Source organism: Epinephelus lanceolatus, chromosome 18, assembly GCF_041903045.1.
Source record: "Epinephelus lanceolatus isolate andai-2023 chromosome 18, ASM4190304v1, whole genome shotgun sequence".
Taxonomy (NCBI): Eukaryota; Metazoa; Chordata; class Actinopteri; order Perciformes; family Serranidae; genus Epinephelus; species Epinephelus lanceolatus.
The window spans coordinates 28,294,615-28,305,386 of NC_135751.1; the positions used below are offsets into that span (position 1 = coordinate 28,294,615).

Consider the following 10,772-nt stretch of genomic DNA (forward strand, 5'->3'; position numbering starts at 1 on the left):
CTAGCAAGATTTGAAAGCAGCACCTCCTCTAAGCTCCACCCCCTCCTCCCCCTCCCGTCAGTGCTCTGTCCAAAGCCATGGCCCCACACAAACTTGAACGCGCATCCTGCAGTAGGAGTCAGCAGGACAGAGGAGAGCCGAGTAAAATAACAAATCCCCCCGAAGCAAACAAATAATTACCTGTCCAACAGAAAGACAGCAACCTCTGCATCACTTTTCAGGCCCTTCAGCTCCCTCAGTTGTCTCCACCGTTCAAAAGCTGCCCTGATGTTAACGTCTGGTTTGTCCTCTTGCTTTATCCAAAGCCTTTTTCGTTGCAGCCTTTTCTGCCTCCGACTTTCTTTTCTCAGCCTGTTTAGTGGGGCGAGCCGTTACAAGTAACTCTGCATTTCTCTGCCATTGTTCAGCAAACTCCTGCTAACTCGGTATTTCTGCTGAGGAGTGTGCTGAATATTTCCGGTAACGGTGACACATGATGAGTGCACGCAGGGAGGAGGGAGGGAGGGACAGAGTGGGGCTCGGGCAGGACGAGACATGAAGGCATCTGATTGGTTCTTTCCATTCGCACCGAATGACAGGGATTGGTCAGAGTTTTTACAGGCCTGCAGCTGCCACAGAGGTCGGATTTTTTTCATTCCTTTTTCTGAACACATCATGTATTGACTTCTCTCAGGATGGAGGGACCATTTCACCCAGCATAACACGAAGTGTTTCTGAACAGGATTACCAACTATAGCATTAAGTGGCGGAAATGGGCTTCCATACCATAGTATGATGCCCTTAAATTCATCGATGGATATAAGTGTTTAGAATTTTAGATCTTTTTGAAGATTATTCCATGGCCAAGGTGCAGAGTAGGAGAATGCAGTTTTCCCCAGATCTGTTAAAACCCAGGGTACATTAAAGAGCAACTATGACTATGAGCTTGTTTATACCTGGTATTAGCATGCGTCTCAGGTGATCCAGTCACAAATTGACAGCTCAAAACACAAGTGCAAACAACCATCAAAGACGTACTGTGATCTGATCTCTCAAACCTCTTGCTGAGGTGGTCTGGGACACATTTGTCCTCGTATCTTTTGTAGTGTAAACTCTAATTTGTCTTGATAACAATGCAGGATGTGATGGTTGTTTCAATACCAGCACGTTAATGCTCTTTATCTTGCCCATTTTATGATGAGTTGGACTGTTCTGTGTGATCGTCCATCATGTGCTCTCAGGAAGTTGAATTCTGCCAGTTCATCATGTCAGAAAATTTGTCTGTATTTCAGCTGCAGCATTTCAACATCCTTTATTGCTTATACACTTTTCACAAAGGGACACACCTACTAAGCTGCAGTTTCAAGTTTTGTTTGATTTCAACGCTTTAAACTTCAACTTCTGTTTTAGTATTTTCAAAAGTTTAAACTGTGAATCTTCAGTGAGCACACTTACATTTTTAAAAATGTAATCTTTAGTAGTTATACACTAGAATTTCGACACAGCATCATTTCAATGATTTCTATAAAAGCTACTGAATGGCTACAGTATACTAAATCACAGCTGAATGAGTGAATGCATTCACTACTCAAAATATTTTGACCAGAATCCAAAGAATGATGCAGAACAGCAAATGCTATAACAGGCTTCCCTCCCACAATCAGGATAGTTTCACTTTCACTTGTCGATGACTATGAGGCAGGACAGACAGCAGTGCTCTACAACTTTACACAATTCAAGGTATTATAACACAACCATCCCAGACTAGACACATTGTAGACATCTGGCAGTATTGGTCACATGATTTTGCACCAGGACATCAGTGTCACAGTGGTAATTTGAAATATGGATGAATAAATAGTTTAAGGTGAATAATTGTATGTACAGCCATTGTTGAACCATTTGATTTGGTCATAAGGATAAATGCTGACCTCTGGTGGATGTGTGCAGGCACATTCATGGAAAACACACAAAACATGTTCTAAGTTAACAATTCAGTGTGAGTGTAACCCAGTGGGGACATGATTAAAGCACTCTTATCTCCAACTTTGCACTGTATAATATATAATAATTATGATAATAAATAGCATCAAAATAATATTTCCATAACAAATGACTTTTAGTGAACTCTGATATTTAAAAAGGAATAGGAGGATGGAATATTATTTTATCATAAATAATTATATAATAAAATATGTTGGATTATTTCACGCTACCATGGTGAAATAACAATATTATGTATTTATTCATATGTTTATTTATTACACAATGTCTTTCGTTTAATAGTAAGTCAGTAAAAACAAGAATAATTTTGGCAAATCCAGGTTTTGAACAGGTTACATATACTTTATTCAGGAATTTATTTTTTATTTATGTCAACAAAAAGGCATGTAATGAAGCCTCACATGATGATATAATGCTGATATATCAATTAGTCAGCTGATCAATCAATCAGTCAATCAATCAATCAATCAATCAATCACCACATAAAACCTTACATGATCAACCCCAGTGAAATGCCCTCCCATCAGTTCCTTCAACTTGTGTATATTAACATAGTCCTTTTTTGTATCTTCTTACATTGTAGTGAGAAGAGCTGCTTTATGATTATCCATCTTTGCAGACTGGCAGCTGTGCATGTGTTTATAGAATCCCTGAGGTTTAGCACAGCTTATTTACACATTATGTGTGTATAAAAATGTAACATTATGCAGAACAGGTTAGATAGGGAAGAGATGCCCTCTATATTGTTATTTATAATGCAACATAAGCAAAGACTGCATAATTCATCAAAGTTTCTTTGTTTTCATGCTTTGATCAAGGTTTGTGTCAGCAGTATGTTGGTCTACAGGTCGCTGAGGAAGTCGTCTCCAAAGGTAATCATCTGTCTCAGTGCGCTCATTATCATTGCATTCATGTCATCATTGATGTTGGGGTCTGTATCATAGTTCTTCACAAGAAAGATGCTGTTTAGTGGAATGCCCAGCAACGTGTTTACTTTGTCAACCTGAGTATGGAAGGAACAGTATTTTAGCTCATCAGTAAATCACAGAGTGACAACCACAAGAGATTATTGTTTGTAAATACTGAGACTGAAGTTGGATATTAAATTCTAACATTACAAATCTGAAAATGCTTAAAAAACAATACAACCTTACCTGTTTCTTCAGGTAGATGCTCTTATAGGCATTGTTTACATTTTTTTTCACCTTAGCACAGGCTATATCAGCTTTGGTGATAATAGCCAGTTGGGGAATACCTGTCAACACAGAAACCTAATCAGTATTTTAAACATTTGTTTTGCTGGTATTTTGAGTCATAAAACCCCACCTGGCACCATTATTCCACACAGAGCAATAACTATGTGCTGTCTGCTCTTACCCAGTTCACTGGCTGCCAGTCGCACTTCTCTCATCTTCTTCACCACTTTATCACTCATTATAGATAGTTGGTCAGCAGGAATGACACAAACCAGAACTTGAACTCTGTCATTCAGAGTGGGAGATGACTTGTAGCCTTCATCACCCTCCTTCAACTGACTTTTGGGATTGAACTACTTTTGTATAAGTAATGCCATACATTTATAAGTGAACAATTGTTTCATGCAAGATAGAAAGATAGATAGATAGATAGATAGATAGATGGATAGATGATCTACAGGTGGCAGTAATGCATCAGAATTGAAGAAATGCAAAGGCAGGAAAGAAGAAGACCTCTTGCTGTGGTAGTTAGGGAATGAGGAACTAAATACATTCATCACATTTGTTAAACCTCAAGGATATACAGTTTGGGTGACTGAATGTAAATTTTATTATTTTACAACAAAACTCCACAGGGCCCCTTTTAATCATGTCAGAGTTCAAAGGATTGTACCTGGTAACCTTCTGCCACATGTCCTCTCAGGGCCAGTTTGACGTCTTCCACATGAACTCCACTGTCAGTTCTTTGCTCAAAGCCCATGATGTCATTGAAAACGAAAGGATAATGGCTCTCTGGATATTTTTTGATCTTGTAAGTTTTGTACTGTAAAGCAGAAGGTACAATTATTTGCATCATTTTAAAAAATCCAAGATAAATATGCACTTCTTGAACCTTGTAGAAGTGCAGAATGTATGTATATATATATGTGTATATATGTGTATATATGTGTATGTATTTAAATATATATATATATATATATGTGTGTGTATGTATATATGTATACATACATATATATATATATATATATATATATATATATATATATATATATATATATATGTATATATGTATATATATATTTTTTTTTTTTTTGTTGTTGCCTTTATTTGACAAAACCGGATAAGTGTGAAAGATGGAGAGACGGGATGAGATACAGTAATCGACTGCAGTTTACAATTGAACCTGCAGCAAGGACCTTGCCTGAGTACTTCCGACACCTGCTCTGACCACTGAGCTACTGGGCACCCCATGAGTGCATGCATTTGTATCACTTGCTTTACAGCAGCAGGGTGATCAGACTGTTAGTGGGGTGGGTACTGTATTTTAGTATCCTTCCTCTGTGCAGGCACACTGTCTCACTGATATCACTGATGCTTGGAAGATAGGTAGTGGTGATGTTTTGGTTGGTTTTAATCAATGAAACACTGTTAGCACTCAGAGCACATAATGCTACAATGTAATGTAATTTTATAATTATGTTGTAACGGCAAATGTCAGTTTGCCGGTTTGCATAATATCAAACTAGTTTAAGCTCGTACACCGTACTAGATAAGCAAATCCAGAAATTGAGCCAACTCCAATCCTAATGTTTTTTGTTTGTTTTGGGGGGGGGGGTTCTTACTCTAAACACATAAGCAGTGTTTGGGGAAAACACTACAACTACTCTGTTATTATAATAGGAAATTCAATCAATGATGTTATTTAATCCACTCATTAAATTTTTGATAATTATTAAACTGCATGCAATTAACCCTCTAAGACCCACATAGACCCATTTTTGTCCTTTTTTAGGGGGGACAGGGATGAGGAGACAGCAGGTCAACAATAGGCTGTATGTCACATAGAAGTAATATTCATCATCTAAAAGCTCATCAAAATACCACATTAAAACACCAAGACCTCGAATAACACTATAGAGAAATCCATGCTGTGATTTGGTATCAAAAAGTTTTAGCATTTGGAGATTTCTGTAAGAATTGCATTTTTCAGCCACTGGATGGTGAGCACTGGAAACAGCTCACAAAAAAACCCTATTGTCAATATACCTTTGAAAGCTGAAATCCTCTGGGTTCTAGGTTTCTAGTTTGTGGCTGTAAAGTCTCATGATGATGTAATTATCCCAGAGGTCTCTACAGGTCATTTTATACAGTGATGTCAAGTTTCAAAGAAATCGTCTCACTGCAGTGAAAAGGCTACAGTGGAGACTAACGTCATCACACATTGATAAAACTGGGCTCACTGAATCCACAAGAGACTCAATTTCCAAGTTATACCCAATTTATGCAATTCCAGTACTGTTTAGGGACGTACAATAGTTGAAAATAACACATTTATACTACATGCAAACATGCATGATTATTGCCCAAAACTGCATCGGCATAAAGCGGGGATGTCTCAAGGGGAGAATCGTGGATACCCATAGAACCCATTTTCATTCAGATATCATGAGGTGAGGGGTCAAGGGACGCCTTTGAAAATGACTGCCATTCTCCCTTCTCCAACATTTAGAGTGTTACTTAACCCCGTTCCTGAAAAGCATGACATGGCTGGTACCACTGAATTCCTTAAGTCATCTAGTTTCATATGATACCAGTATCATTAATCTAGCTTCAAAACTTGGGCCGCTACAGCCTCTTACAGACAGGAGTGTCAGCCAGGATCACCAGCGGCCCGGCAGGTTTTAGAAGGTCAATTCTTTTGAGAATTTTGGAACATTTTTGCTTTGAATGACAACAATAAAATATTATAAATACCTTTTTGGTGCAGCTGCTCCCAGAGATTGCATCTGTTGGAGCTCACCCAGCAATTCTGCCTTGTAAAATGGTGTCAACAGAGTTGATGAAACTGGACTTGCCGGCACCAGCTGGTCCATAAAGAAGAATTCTGAGCTGTTTGACATTTTTGTTGCCAGGTTGGTAAGCTTTCACAAACTCAAGATCTTCATCCTTGTCCCTGTTTCATGGTGAAAAATTATGATGTTAAAATATAAATATTTTTATTATTAAATGTCCAGTAGATGCATTGTGATCGATACCAATCGGTCAAGGCAACAACAAAACACTTAAGTGATATGTCAAGGAGCAGAGCCACACATCGAGGCCAAAATGGCACCACACAGACTTTATATAATACTCACCGCGGCAGATTCCTCCATGGCGTACTCAAAAGTGCTGAAGAGCAAATAACTTATGTTACCACACAGTAAGACAAAGCTGTATTTTAATTTCAACATTATCCATGAATGTTATCATTACAAAAATTAAATAACTTTTGCAATATTTTGAACATCATACAAGGAGGTGAAAGTGACAGGTCAAGACTCACCTCCCCCCATAGCTGTAAAGGAAGACATTTACATGTAAATGTGCATGAATTCAAATAAGAAAATCTGGAGAAAGAATTTTGTTCAAATGTTAACACAAGTTGAAGACTCTTCTCTAAGTAGTAAAATGTTATAAAGTTCAGTAAATATTCAAAATAAAAGACAGGCAGAAAAAATGTCTTTCTGTATAGTGTAAATGTCATAAAAAGATAGATAATAAAACAAACCAATTAAATAAAATAGGTCAAACTCAGGATTGAGGTTTCATTTCCTTTCATTTTCTAGCTCTACAGAACATTTACATCTTTGAGAGTAGAATAATAATAACACCATAACTACACTACACAAAAATAGCGTACATTTTTATACTTCATTTAAAGGATTTATTCTCATTTTAACTTCAGCTGATTTTGTTTTATTCTGTCCCTGAACACAATAATCATTACAGAATAAATAAATGTCACTTTTGCTTCACAATCACAATAGCATATTCATCTACCGTGTCTAAAGACAGGCATAACAAAAAGCCCTTACCTTTAGCTGTGTGGCTCTGGACAGAGTGCAAAATGGGCAAAGCATGTCAAATAATTTTGTAAGCACTGGAGAGGAAGTGGTGTGTTTTATTTTGGCTTAGGGGAGGGGCATTTTGAATTTCTGTGAAATACCCTTTAAAAACCCACTGGTTGGTTTGAAAGGCATGTTTTCTTTAAAAATCACCAAAGTAACACCATTTATCACAGCTGAGAATGTAATAACAGATCATTTTCCTTTTGTTTTGACGGTCTTTGAACACATCACATGCAACAAAGGATTTTGTCTTTAAAGCACTTTGTTCTGCGTGTGTGTGTGATATCATATGCACCCATATTTCGCTGAAGTGCACACACAGCTTGTGTAATGATGCAGTTTGAAAGGAGGATTAGCATTTTGCTTATGATGCTAGGTGATAACTCAAACTCCAGTGCTGTTTACTGGTTGCATTGGCTCCAATATCTACATTTGGTGCAAATATGAAAATATATATTGTTATTTATGGTGGAGGGAGGCTCATGCATTCAAAATAAGTGACTGTCAGCTTCATGGACTGAAAAAGTAAGGACTGATGGTTGACACGGGAGCAACATCACTTATAATAACTGACATAGAGAAGTTTAATGAGACTTTCAACCCACATCCTGGAGGTCGCTGACAGAGAGAGAACAAATGGTGTTGCATTGAGAAGAGGTGCTGCGTAGATACTGTCAAAGCCACTAAAAAGTGTGTTGCAGATGTGGCTCATTACACAGGAAACAATGTATCAGATCAGATAACGGCATAGAATTCATAGCAAAAGACTTCCAGTCATTGCTCAGTAAGACTGCCATAACACAGGAGACTTCAGCACTTTATTCACTACATCAAAATAACACAGCTGAGAGAAATTAAAGAACATCGTTTAAAAAGGCAAGATGTATGCTACTAGAGAGCAACCTATCAAAGAAGTTGTGGACATTTGTTGTCCTGACTGCTGCAGCAGTTTGCTCCAGGTGATACCATGAGACATGGACAGATTTCGTACTACATTGTTACAAACCTTCTAGATTTCTAGGGACAAGGGATGCAACATACAGCCAATGTCATCATGCAAGGACTGCTATTCATTGTTTAGTGATCCGACAAAATTAAAGTTGCATAAATACACACAAAAATGCTTAACAGAAGAGGAGTCAAGTGAGGTGAGAACAAAGGGGGAGTGCAGGGAGTGGTGCTAATTCATAAAGCAAACAAAACACAACACAATGACTTTAGTTGTTCTTTTATCTCAGACAAGTTAGGATGCTACATACCTTGACATGTTTCGGCGGAAATTTCCCCCTTCCTCAGAAGTGTCACTTGGTGGTGGTTGTGATGCGTCTTTATCAGCTGATTTGTCAATCAGCCGATATTAGGGAGGCATGACTTGACAGGACGGTCACGCCACCTGCTGTCTGTCTGCCGCCTCTCAAGGATGCTGCTCCAGGTGTGGGAGAGCATGTATGCCCCCTCGTCCCTGTTCATTGTCCCTGGGCCCCACTTCCTTATTTCAATAGCCTCCCTGATCCAGCGCCGGTATTTGTTGTCCTCAGTGTGTATGGCTCTGGCCTTGTCCCAGTCCATAAGATGATTTCCCTTTTGCAGTGATCTGTTATGGCTGATTTGTAGGTTTCTTGTGCCTTTTCTTTTATTGATCTTGTTTGTCTTATGATTGACAGATCAGCTGATAAAGACCACCACCAAGTGACACTTCTGAGGAAGGCAGAAGTTTCTGCTGAAACATGTCAAGGTATGTAACATCCTAACATGTCTGAGATAAAAGAACAACTAAAGTCATTATCAGAAACTAAAGACATAATGACCACCATTGAACTAAAACAGAACATGCTTCCTGCTCATATAAAAACCCCACTGCCTCACTTAATTCTGCTGACAGAGATATCTCCAGCTCCAACACTACTGCTAACGTGATTAGTGAGCATGCTAGCAATAGTGTGGATGTAACAACTGTGCATGGGGCCTTTTTAATCTTCTAGCACAAGTGACATGTATTTCAGCTGCAACATTTCAACAGACATTTCAGCCTCCTGTATTGCGTATACACATTAACAAAGGGACACAACCAACTAAGCAGAAATTTCAAGTTTTGTTCAGGTTCAACACTTTGAACCTCAGCTTCTGTTACAGTATTTCTGAAAGTTTAAACGGTGAATTTTCAGCAAGCACACTTACATTTAAACAACATTTAAAAAACACAATACACATTAGAATTTCGACACAGCATCATTTCAATGATTTCTATAAAAGCTACTGAATGGCTACAGTATACTAAATCACAGCTGAATGAGTGAATGCATTCACTACTCAAAATATTTAAACCAGAATCCAAAGAATGATGCAGAACAGCAAATGCTATAACAGGCTTCCCTCCCACAATCAGGATAGTTTCACTTTCACTTGTCGATGACTTTGTGACAGGACAGACAGCGGTGCTCTACATCTGTACACAATTCAAGGCATTATAACACAACCATCCCAGACTAGACACATTGTAGACATCTGGCAGTATTGGTCACGTGATTTTGCACCAGGACATCAGTGTCACAGTGGTAATTTGAAATATGGATGAATAAATAGTTTAAGGTGAATAATTGTATGTACAGCCATTGTTAAACCATTTGATTTGGTCATAAGGATAAATGCTGACCTCTGGTGGATGTGTGCAGGCACATTCATGGAAAACACAAAAAATGTTCTAAGTTAACAATTCAGTGTGTGTGTGTGTGTGTGTGTGTGTGTGTGTGTGTGTGTGTGTGTAATCCAGTGGGGACGTGATTATACCACTCTCACTCCAACTTTGCATTGTAGGAAATGTTATAAAGAAGACCCTTGCACCCTTCCGGGTATTATTCTATTTCATTCTTTTTTTTCTGGCTATTTTTTACCTCACAAACATTATTTAATCAGTAGTGTGACTGTCATGGCCGTCTACACATTATTACAGACATTTCACTTTGTTCTGTCTTTACCAGAGGGCCAAGGGATAAAATGTACTGACTGTAATGACTCAATATGACCAGCAGAGGCTGCTAATACTGTAACTTATTAAAACACTGATGAAGTTGAAGCACAAGCCCCTTTTACACTGCCAGATTTTCGGTGAATGTTGGGCCATTTTGCCGGCAAGCTGCGAACATTTAGACACACAGAGCCGGATTGGCGAGTTGATCCAAGGTGCCCAAATTTCCGCCTCATAGGGTAGACATATTGGCAGAACCCTTTTAGTTTAAACAGACCAAGGCGGCCTTCTGCAACGGGAGGGGCTGTTGATGACGCCACATGTGCGAGCCACTGGTGGTGGATAAACAGGAAACAGCTGATAGCAGGAATGAGCAGCGAGTAGCAAGAGGGAAACGCAAACCTGACAGGCACTGTAAAGATGAGCAACTGCGGAGACAAGGAATTGCACGCCCTCCTTGCGCTTGCAAACGAAGAGGCCATTAACCGCCAGATGACGGGGACGGTGAAGAATGGGCCGACTTACAAGAGAATCGCCGAAGGACTGACTAGTTGCGGCTTCCCTCCCACGTCACTGTTTACGTCACATGTTGAGCTACACGTTTTGTTACTTGCTCACGCCCCCCATTGCCCCGAAAAAGGCGCATTCTGTATAAACAAAAGCAGGTAGGCGGCATTTTGCTGCACTCCCCAATTTTGTTTTTATACTGCCAATGCTGAAAGAAGACTGATTGGGCTT

The 10,772-nt window shown here is 39.0% G+C and overlaps 1 pseudogene across 1 annotated transcript; it reads right to left on the bottom strand.

The window, feature by feature from the left end:
- Positions 1-2,298: 2,298 nt before the first annotated feature.
- On the bottom strand, positions 2,299-6,515 carry LOC117268692 (interferon-induced protein 44-like; annotated as a pseudogene). The gene is made up of 7 exons (XR_013488089.1): positions 6,505-6,515; positions 6,317-6,350; positions 5,934-6,132; positions 3,853-4,002; positions 3,361-3,532; positions 3,138-3,238; positions 2,299-2,986 (listed from the first exon to the last, which is right to left on the bottom strand). The product of XR_013488089.1 is annotated as an interferon-induced protein 44-like (transcript).
- Between the last annotated feature and the right edge of the window lie 4,257 nt (positions 6,516-10,772).